Below are 12,126 nucleotides of genomic sequence, written 5' to 3'. Positions count from 1 at the left end.
CGTTTTGAAAGGTATATACATAAATATAGAACTAAAAATATGAATTCTCTGCGTTTGTCTGAACCAAAATGTAAAACCAATGCAGCTTTTTATCTTAGCATGAGTCAAGTCCCCAGATTATTAAACAAATTTTATTCCAATAATATTTCAACCACGAATCCTCTCCAAATTAATAAAAAAAAATAAAAAAATAATTGTTTGGATTTATAGTTTGGGTTTAAACATATTAAACACTATTTAATTTGTATTCACTCTCAATTTTAATTTTATTTTTGTCTGTATTGGAATCCCCTCCTGAGCACGAGTCTTACTCATTCAGGAGTGGGCTAGTTTATATTTTATTGCATTTATTAATTTGTATTCATTTCAAAATTACTAGCAATAAATAAATAAGTCGAAAATATTTGTGGAAATATAATTGTGCAATGTAATAAACAGAAAATTAATTGTGTATTAATATATATCGATAAGTTGTAGACAAACTACACAACTATAGTTTAATATAAATTTCAATTTATCTGCAATCAACCCTCAAAATGACTTTCAAATTTTGTTAAAAAGATATTAAATCCTCCCTTTCCATTCCGGAATCGAACCTCACTCTCCTAGATTTGTAGCTTGATACGCTACTTCTTGACTTATAGCAGAGAACAGTAAGAAGGACTTAGTTTAATTTACATATTAGCATAATGTGCAGTGCGGTGCAATATAGTAGCCTACTCAAGTCATATCCGATTCCGTCACGTGGGAGGGCAGCATTCCGGCAGGATAATCTTATCAGTGCTTTGCAACAGCATTGGAGGACACAGGAGTAACTTGACATCAGTTTCGTGATTGCGATAGATATCTACAGTAATGCCAATACGATTAACCAGTGCGTCTCAACATGCCACCATCAATTGTTTCAATGCGCTCAAGTGTCTATCCTAACACGAGTTCATAATCGAAATGATATCATACAGGTAGATGAAAGCTAGTCTATAGGCCTGAAATCCAGATAAGAAAAATATTCAGGTAAACAAACATTTGATGCGAAATGTATGCTGCCGCTGTGATACGTAACGTGATTTGCCATTTTATGCAGCACGGGAACTTTTCACGTGCGTTCGGTACAGTCTGTTAATATCGAAATTGGTTTCAATTACTATAAAGACAGACATTGAATTCTATAATGAATTTTTGTGATATCTTGTTGGTGATTAGTCCGATTTCTCCACACAAGAATGATGTGGAGGTAAATAAACATTTGATAATTTTATGAAAATTGTATTACGCAGTCATCTTAATGCTGTCAACCTGTGCTGGGTCCATCACGTTACGGCACATACTCCGATCTCTCTAATACAGTGACAAGTGTTTCATGTTTATGTTATGTTCAGTATATAATATTAATAATGTTTACATGCACGTACAGGAGAGAGAACTTTACAGGGAGCAGTGATGAGGAAGAAAGGTGAATAGTAAAAAGAAATATTTACTACGTTTTCATGGAGTATTCAAATCGATCTGAATACGATCCCTGTTTTCATGCAATTTTCGGTACGTTTTGAAAACGATCTGAGTACGGAAGCTGAAGTTTCGAAAGTAGTTACGTTGGTTAACATGTCATCGAGATATTAGCGTGTTGGTCACTCTGTAGGCATTAACTGTAAACAATGTTGCGTTTTCCAAATGAGGCGCATGAAAACTTAATATTCTGGCTGTTAATGAATAATGGTAATAATGACTCTTAGGAAAACACGAGATATTATGTTTTACAACATTCTTTTGCAACATACATATTGCTCTCGCTGATGGTAAAACAGCTGACACATCAAACAAATGGCGATCGATTACGCGCTTAGCGTATTGAGATCGAAATGAATACGATACCCGTTTTCATGGAACCACAGTCTAGTATATACAGTCACGAAGCTTGAGTTTATGAGGGTACTAGAAACAATAGACTGTGCAGGTACTATATCGCATTGTCTGTAATGAGGCGATAGTAGCGATCCTAGTGGTTAGCAACTATCTATGGATGCATATTTACTACATATTGAGCTTCGTGACTGTATATACTAGACTGTGATGGATCTCAATTCGAACTGAATACGATCCGATCCGATCCCACTTTTTAGGTGTATCGACCTTGACACTCAGATCGAATTGAATCCCCATTTTCATGAAGATTTCAATACGGTAAGTGTATTCAGATCGATCTGAATACTCCAGATGGTTTAAGGCAGCGGTGGCGAAAATGCTATCGTGCGCCGAGCCACTGTGTAAGCTGCAACGTGCATAGCACCTATGGAGGGAGGCGGACACCCCAAGGGGACACTGAAGCAACTGTCTGACATTAACGGTTTTTCATTTTCCTTACGTCAAGCACTTAAATAAAATTATATACAGTACAAGGCTACAAACTAATGTTTAGTACGTGTAACGAAGAAATAAATGAACAAAAAAACATAGGACACATTATCACAACCTAAAATTAACTGTCTTCAGAATGTCTCTGCGGCAGAGTTTAAAAATCAGGAATTATGTCACTTACTGCCAGTCGTAGTTGATCACGAAGGTATTTGTCTGTCAGTCGTGATCTAAATTTGATTTTTAATATTTTCATCGTTGAAAATAATTTTTCACAAACGTAATTTGTAGCGAACATGGCTTCAACAGAGCAAGCGAAAGAACGAAGCTTCAAATATTTATTTTTTGCCAAAGATTTGAAAAGTTCAACATTTGTCAAGCCCTTACATCTAGCTTTCATTTAACATCACATTGTAAATATGTGAGTTTAAATTGAAGATCTAACCGCATTATTCGTACATTTGCTAAAAAAGGATCGACGTACAGCGTTGATGACGATGATGATGATGATGATAATAGTAATAATAATAATAATAATAATAATAACAACAACAACAACAACACTTAACCTTTTAATGTTTCATCAGTAACATGTAGTAACTTATAATGCCGTTTTATGTTATATCACCGTTTTCCTATTAATACTTGTGAACAAATCATACATTTAATATTCTCATCATATTGTCAGCAAAAAATGCATCCTCCCATCCTACTTGAAACTTTCGTTTTTATAGAGGTACATGGTTTCGAAAGAGACATTGCGACGATACGCCACTCGCAGGTCAGAGACAAATATACATGGAACGGAGTTTGACTCCAGTGAGTAAGAGGGTGGGGGTTGTAGGTAGGAAGCAAGGGAAATGCACTGCGAGCCACAATGTGCTCGTGAGTCGCATTTTCGCCGCGGCTGGTTTAAGGAATTGTTGTAGCGGGGAAGTAGTGGGGGAAAAAGTAGATAGTAGGGGGGACAAGGATATCAATAGCAAGTGAAGTGAAGTGAGGAAAGGATACAAGCGTAAGGGACAGTACCTAGTAGTGATGTGGGGAAATATTAGATAGTTAGGCTGGTGAACGAGAGGTGAGAAAGATACATTTAAAGGGAACATGAGTGGAAGAGAGAATGGAGTAAGTTATGACTTGCATAAATTGCTATGTAATAAGGCTGGATGTCACTGTATACAAAATATGTGAAGTACCATCTCACCGGAAGTAAGTGCTTAACAATAAATATACTGTATATCATATGATACCTATCATACTTAAAATTCAGAAACAAACAAAAAGTTATTATTTGTTACTTACTGAATCAAACGATACACAAATTAGGGAAATTAAAATTCTTGTTATTTGATTCTCCAAAATTTTATGAAATAGCATTTTGTATACTATATAGCGTCTCTTTTAGGCACAGTGAAAACGTAAAGTGCAGGTAACGTGTGGGGGAAGGACGAGCCGTACGATAAACACGAGGGATGCACAAGGTTTTAGTTACAACATTTATGGCGGAGCAATAATTGAAATTATATTTTTCAAAAACACATAAAACAAAAGGACACAAATTGCATAACATTATCATAAACACATTTCATCAAACAGGCAATAGTACCTAACGTTGAAGTAATTCAATGTAACAAATCAAATTTTGCTACTTATATGATGTTGCTTTCAAGCACCTTTTTTACGGTCATGAATTTCATTCTCTTTATGACTAACATAATATCACAGTCTTCTGTGGCCGAATTAACAAAACTGCAGTATATTGGTCTGAAGTGACAACACTATTTCCTAAACATAATTACAGTACTGTAGTTTTGTTACTTCGGCCACAGAAGACGGTGGTATTATGTTAGTTATACAGAGAATGAAATTCATGACCATAAAAAATGGTGCTTGAAAGCAACATCATATAAGTAGCAAAATTTGATTTGTTATATTGAATTATTTCAACGTCACAATTGCTTGTTTGTTAAAATGTGTATATGATAACGTTATGCAATTTGTGTTCTTTTGTTTTGTGTGTTTTTGGAAAATATAATTTCAATTACTGCTCCGCCATAAATGTTGTAACTAAAACCTTGTGCATCCCTCGTGTTTATCGTACGGCTCTCCTTCCCCCACACGTTACCTGCACTTCGTTTACGTTTTCATTGTGCCTAAACGAGGCGCTCTACTGTAATTATAAACAGTACGTACGTAAAATATCGGTTCTTACTACTTTGGTCGTACATAATTCAGTAACAAAGATATTCTTGTTACTTTTTAACCGCAAACGATTATTAAAAAAAAAGAATGCTATTTCAACATTTAAATCCGACATATGAGTAAATATGTTTGCGTTTGTAAATTTAATAATCTGATTGGCTATATATTGTATATTTTTAGTAGAGCCATCGATGTAGCTCAGTCGGCAGACTCGCTGGGCTGCTGATCCGGAGCTGCGTTCGGGCTTGGGTTGGATCCCCCTCTGGTCTCATTGAATGGTTTCTTCCGAGGATTTCCCCAGCCGTGGGACTGAAGCCGGATGGTCTATGGCGAGTCCTCGGCATCACTTGATTTCACCCTTTTGATTTGATTACCTTGTTGGGATTTTCCGAGGTTTTCCCCAACCTAAAGTAAATGCCGGGTAATCTTTTGGCGAATCCTCGGACGTCACCTCATCATTGTAGAAAATTACTAAATTGTAAAACTGTAAAAATTGTAAAAATTTGTAAAAATTGTAATTGTAATGTTGTAAAATTTTGACTTTTCCACATCTTAAAGCTTCATTGCTCATGTAAGATCTATGGAATATAATGAATGAATGAATGAATGAATCAGTTCTGGGCACTTGTACCGCACATGATTGGAATAAGTTCTGTCGATTTAAACCGGTGAAGCTAAGCTTGTAGGCTAAGCCAGTATGCCTTGGTAACCACAGCACTCACGTTGTTCGCATTGTTAGGAAACAACTGCACAGCAGCGAAAACAATAACGACAGATCTATCAGCCATCCAAATCTTGTGGTAGCTTCAATGGGAGGGCCGGCCGGAGGGAGGAGGAAGGAATATATCAGCTTGCTAACAAATCTCTGCGAGCCGAGACGCTCGTTCCAGCAGGCTGAATGGATGTCTTTAAATCCAGTTTACACAGTCTGCAGCTCTCGTTTCCATTAATTACAAAGTCCTTATTGGCATTTAACATGCCATCATACTAGAAGAAAACAGCAACGCAAAAGGAATATTTGAAAAGAACAGTGTTATTAATTCTCGCCGTGGAGCCTCCTTGTGTTGTTCGTCAACATTGGGACCTGTTTGTGCTGGAGACACGCTGAGTGTCGTTTCTCATTGCCGCATTTGTGTCTGTTGCAATGACCGAGTGCGACTACAAGCTGTTTAGAAATAAAAGTTGCTAGGTGATGAAACGAGAAGAAAATAAAGATTTTATTATTAACAATATGTCTGGTTATATCTGTGAATATAAATAATGTCTGACGCACCCTTCCTTATGTGTAGTTCATGATGTTGACGTAGTTGAAGATCGAACACATCCATAGTACTGTGCACTACCCAATACAACTCTTATTTCTTCAGTTATGTACTGGACAATTGAACGATAAGACATCGGCGAAATGTTTCGGAACGGATCTCTAGAAGGTTTACGTATATGGAGGTACGTTAAACTACGTACTACGTACGTTTAGTCCTGACTAGTGTTGCCAACTAGATTCTTAAAAACCCGCTAAGATACGGTTGGGGACAACTCGCCACAGAAAATTGGCCACAGAGGCAACTCGCCTAATTGAAATTCGTATCAAAGACAACTCGTCACATAATTGAAATTCGTATCAAAGACTTAGTGCAGTCTTTCTGGAGACGGCTTCAGACCGAAGGATTGATACAGCAATATAATGTTGAAGAAAATTCAGAATAGAGGGCACAGTTCCACTCATTCGTCTCGCTAACTTTTGTTCCAGTAGAGGATGTCCATGAAGCATTTGACCAAATTCAGGAAACAGTGGAAGGTGATCTGATTCGGGTATTTGATTTCGTAGAAGATAACTACATTAAAAGGCGACGTGGACGAGGCAGACAACAGCCACTCTTTGCACCTTATACTTGGAACTGCTACGATCGTGTCATTGAAAATCTGCAAAGAACTACTAATACATTCGAAGTTTTGCACAGGAAGTTGAGCCTATTAATGGGGAAAGCGCATCCTTCCTTGTTTCACGTGCTGGAGAAAATGCAGATGTAAGTGGAAGAAGTGGACAGATTCATAGAGAGATTGAAAGGTGGTCGTTCTCCTACCAAAAAGAAGCGGAAGTACTTCGACATAGTTGAAGAATACCCGTGGTACAATGCAGAAGGCACCGTCATCCGGTACTTGAGAGCTGTAGGCCACAACCTAGCAGGACATTGTTGAAGCCAAATTTACATGTACATAGCAATTAACATATGTAGTGGAATTTACTATTATTAATCTCTGTATACATTCGCACAATACAGAGCTTCTGGAAGTCATGGATTTATCTTTGTACCTCAGTGTGGCAAATTGTCTATTTGTGGCAAATTTTCTATCTGTGGCGAAATGTCTGTTTGTGGCGAATTATCCCTATTACCAATTTTCTGTGGCCAATTGTCCCAGTTACCAATTTTCTGTGGCCAATTGTCCGGAACCGGCTAAGATACAGTGCACAAACCACTAAATTGCTATACTGTCAATGTAAAAATAAGATTATTTTACCGCTGTGAGTGTTAAAAAAACCGCTAAATCCCTATATGAGCAATACAAATTTCATAAATTTTACCCGCTAAACTAACACTGAAAAACGCTAGATCTAGCGGGAAAACCACTGAATTGGCATCATTGGACTCCTGACAGTCGCCGGAGATGTGCGCCTGGGTCAGGCGAGTCCATTTAGTTACGCCAAGGGGTGTTTGGGTTATTCACTCGCTTGCCTTCGGAGGGATCGGATGTCATGCGTGCGGTAGAGCGGTATGTTTCCAGTAAAATTAAGCTTACTGCAGTTCTTTACCGACCGCTCGCCCTTATATTTACTCCAGATCTATCCCCACTCCTTCTATTACTTCCTCTCTTTCGCGTCGCAGAGCTGTCAGGACTAAATAATCGGTCTGTACATTTCACTAATGTATTGTACAATTTATTAGGCCCTAATTGGTATCAATGTTTTAAACGTGAAATCATTTTAATCTGTTAATTATTTCTAGGCATTTGATTGCACACATTAATTCTTATTGCACACACAAGATTTTGTATTTTGTTTTTTAGAATAATTGTTTATTTTTTATTGTACATTACTTTTATGTCCCACTTCACCATGTGCAACATTTCCATAGTATTAAAATGTACAGTACGTTGTGATTGTGATTTAATTTACGCACAACTCTAACCAGACTTGTCCTCCCTATGTTCGATCTTGGTCAGATATTGTTTATGTTTACTCTTACCAGTGACATACAAACAGTCAGAAGAGTAGCCAGTTGTTATTAGGCAAAGCTTGACGCATCATTTGCAATCCCATTTAAAAAAGAAAGTTGACTCTAGTATCTTGAAAATTATTTCATGCACAAAAAATACATTACGTGTATCAGATGTTCCCTTCGATGTAATTTAACTTGTAATTGTCGGTTTGTGTATATCAGAAATAGGACACGCTATCGGAGGTGAAAGAGTTAAGTAGGCCACTCTATATACTGAGGCTAATCTTGGAAGTCAGTCCCTTTCTATTCTTTGTACATGGTTCTTTCACTGTTGCTGATTGTTGAATTTCTTCGGTTATACAAGGAACTTGCAATGTTTTTTTTCGGAAATCTATGTTTCTTTTATGGCCCAATCTCGTTATACTCAATAACAATCTTAAAAAGGCATGTGAGCTGCTTCAAGTTTCTATGAATTTTGTTTATTTAATATTCGAATTTCGCTTCCACAACTGAGTGCTGTTTTGGACGTTATGGTGTGTAGACTTAACTTTGTATCCACTGTTATCTGTTTGCCAAAATGTCTTCTAATAACTCCATTTATTTTATTATATTTTTGTAATTTGACGTCTAGATCAGTAGGCCTACCTATATGTTCTGCAAATAAATTTCCTGAATATGTAAATTCAGGAACTTGTTCTATTATTTCCCCATTTATTTCAATTTCCACGCGTTGTATGTTTTTCCCACACATTGCCGTTACCTTTCTCTTTGAGGTGGAAATTGTCATGTCATATAGTTAGAATTAAATTTACCTTTATTTTATTTTTTATTGCTGTAATTATTGTAATTTTATGTAATTATTGTAATGTTATTATTGTATATTATATCTGCACTGCTTGGGAAAATTGGCATAAGTCAATTTCCACAAGACATTTTTATTAGTTTATTGACAACTTACGGAACATCTGCTCGCTTGGGAAAAGAGCCATTAAGTACTTCTCCCATTGGAATAATTTATACAGAAGAAAATCAAATCGATATAAACCAGTGCGAAGACATTTTTTTCCTTCTCCTGTAAAATTAACATTTTTGACTTGTGCCACTTTTCCCGAGCACTACAGATATAGCCTATCACTGTCACTGGGTGTATACCCAATTGTAGTGTTAATACATACATACATACATACATACATACATACATACATACATACATACAAGTTGGCCTCGGTAGCTTAGTGGTATAGCGCTGGCCTTCTATGCTCGAGGTTGCGGGTTCGATCCCGGCCCAGGTCGATGGCATTTAAGTGTGTTGAAATGCGACAGGCTCTTGTCAATAGATTTACTGCATGTAAAAGAACTCCTGCGGGACAAAATTCCGGCACACCGGCGACGCTGATATAACCTCTGCAGTTGCGCACGTCGTTAAATAAACCATAATACATACATACATACATACATACATACATACATACATACATACATACATACATACATACATACAGGTCTCGCAAACAGGGAATACCGACGAAAGGAATAAGGAAGAGCGGGCGACAGGAAAGGTCACGAGATAGCTTAAATGATATTCAAAAGTACAGTCGGAAGAGAAATGACATCGATAGAACCAGTCTTGCGTTGTGATAGTTATATTACGACTTTAGTTTGTTCCATTGCATGTGAATACGTGTCTTGTATTGCACGGTATTATTATTTCATTTGTAAATATATGTTGCGCGTTTAATTAGCTTCGAATTTTTCTCTTGCTACGTTCTTTATTTCCACAGCGATGTCCTCATTTGTTCATCTTCTTGGAAGAGACATTACTACCATCGGCCCGCATCTCTCGCTCCCTCGACGTGCCTACATAAGTCAAAACAGACAGCAACGCCACCATTGCTTTTCGGTAATCATTCCTTGCGCGAGCTATACATACATGCATGCATACATACATACATACATACATACATACATACATACATACACACATACATATATACATTGCATTACATTACATTACATAACAATACGTATGTACAGTACAGTACAGTATATTATAATACGTACAGTACATACATATTCGCTTTGCTATTTTATATAATTGATGTGCTGCAATCTGCAGTCCGTCGTCAGAATTTGATAAAAGTATCTGATCAAATTTAATTGTTAACTAAATTACAGGTGTTTCAGTAGTTTACAGACTTTTTAACAACCCTATAGATCGAAATGGTAGTATTGGTGATGTTAGTGATTGAGGATAGTGAAGATTATGATGTGATGATAAATATAAAGGTATTTATAAGGTATTTCGAAATATAAGACGTAATACGGCAAGGTTTTCACATAGTTTCTATTTTGAATTGTGATTACCAAATACATGATACTGTTTGGTAATAGATTGTCGTCAGCGTATTAGATCCAGTGAACATGAACCTAATGATTGGATTGACCAGATTGCAATTCTCAGAAGAAGTTTACGGATGTCTGCCGTTTTCTGAACTGTCTCACCTCCATCTAGTTCTGTGCGGAGATTGTCTTCAGTAGTTTTCCTATCAAATAGGAGGCAGGCTTGTAGTGGTGTGCCTCGAGGGTGTTGTTTTCGTATCTCATGAAGAGCTCCTAATGCACAAAATTTATGTAACGGCAAGCAGTAAGCAATAAAGTTAATTAAACGTTCTACTTACCGACGTCGATTTTTTTTCTGTCGTTTAACCCGTAATGACCTATAAATATTAATCGTGCTTTTCTCTCTCTCACTCACTTCTTTGTAAGTAACCAATGCGCCGTAAGCCTAGACTTTTGTATAGATTATGTAGGTGAACTTTATTACGCCGAAGGTAATGGCTTCACTTGTGCACGGAGCGTGCATATCCCAGATATACTTTCCATTTTAGATTAATATAATCTTCGTTATTATGTAATGGTCTGCCGGTACGACTCCAGTGATGCTTTCAGCTACAAATCAAACGAATCTGCATTCCATTCACTCTCTTTAAATGTTACTTTATGCCGTCGTTTTGCGTTTTGGTAGACAAAACTGAGTGAGACGTCCCGATACTTGTGTGTTTTTGTTTGTTAAAATTCTGAGCAATTATTTTCAAGTTGTCAGGGACTTGCAAAGACAACATTACTACTGCTATTGCTATTGTTCCTGCTGCTGCTGCTGCTGCTACTACTACTAATATTAATAATGATTTTTTATTATTGTTATCATCATCCTCATAAATGGAAATAGATAAGTACAGTACGATTATTTAGTCCTGACAGTCGCCGGAGATGTGCGCGTGGGACAGGCGAGTCCATTTAGTTACGCCAAGGAGTGTTTGGTTTATTCACTGGCTTGCTTTACCGACTGCTCGCTCTTATCTCTACTCCGGAACTCTCCCCACTACTCCTATTACTTCCCCTCTTTCGCGTCGCTGAGCTGTCAGGACTAAATAATCGGTCTGTAGTATGAATATATGAGCCGCTGAGAGGTAAAGTGGTACAACGCGAATTTATGTAATGTTCCGGAATTCAATATGTTGCGTTTGCTTGCATTTAAAAATCGTCTTTAATGTTTTTCGTAAATTTTCCTCATTTTTATCAAAAAATATTTTCAACATATTATATCCAAGTGATGAGTGATCGTTAATGATTCAAGTGAATGACTAGGATAGCAACTATCCAAGAGTTCAACTTCATCTAAATTTTGTTGGAAACAGTTAATAAGGAATTGAGTATGAATAAAGAAAACTAAATAAATAAATAAATTGTATTCTGAAATATTACCTCGTTAGATCTAAATGATTTTGTGTTTCCTGTAAATTTATTTTCGTATAAATACAAAAAAATCCTGTCACCACCGGGGTTCGATCCCAGGTGGTGACAGGAATTTTTCTTGTTGCCAAACTTTCAGAACGGCCCCGAGGTTCACTCAGCCTCCTATAAAATTGAGTACCGGGTCTTTCCCGGGGGTAAAAGGCGGTCAGAGCGTGGTGCCGACCACACCACCTCATTCTAGTGCCGAGGTCATGGAAAGCATGGGGCTCTACCTCCATGCCCCCAAGTGCCTTCATGGTATGTTACGGGGATACCTTTACCTTTTTACCTTTTACAAATTCCAAATAAAAACGGAAATAATACTAAATAAAATAAATAAAATTATATTCCGAAATACTTTCTTACAGTTAGGTTTATGTTATTTTATAATTTCATGTAGAGAAGTTAATTTTCATGAAAAAAATTATAAACAAAAAACTAAACCAATAAAACTATAATAAATAAATAAAAATTATTTTAAGAAACAAATATAGGGTGCTATTCATAGACATTTCGCTAGCCCGCGCTACGAGCATGCTAAACTAGCTCCGGCTGTCGA

General features: G+C 36.9%; 1 protein-coding gene and 1 non-coding gene across 2 annotated transcripts in view; both read left to right on the top strand.

Moving 5' to 3' along the window:
- LOC138699819 (protein Wnt-5b-like) overlaps positions 1–12,126 on the top strand; it is a 2,020,855-nt gene that overhangs the window by 186,172 nt on the left and 1,822,557 nt on the right. The window lies entirely within an intron of this gene.
- TRNAR-UCU (transfer RNA arginine (anticodon UCU)) lies at positions 8,993–9,065 on the top strand. Its single transcript has one exon. It is a non-coding gene; the product is annotated as a tRNA-Arg (tRNA).

This window comes from Periplaneta americana, chromosome 5 (genome assembly GCF_040183065.1).
Source record: "Periplaneta americana isolate PAMFEO1 chromosome 5, P.americana_PAMFEO1_priV1, whole genome shotgun sequence".
Lineage (NCBI taxonomy): Eukaryota > Metazoa > Arthropoda > Insecta > Blattodea > Blattidae > Periplaneta > Periplaneta americana.
The sequence above is the reverse complement of the archived record's forward strand: the minus strand, read 5'-3'. Positions and strand labels throughout refer to the sequence as shown.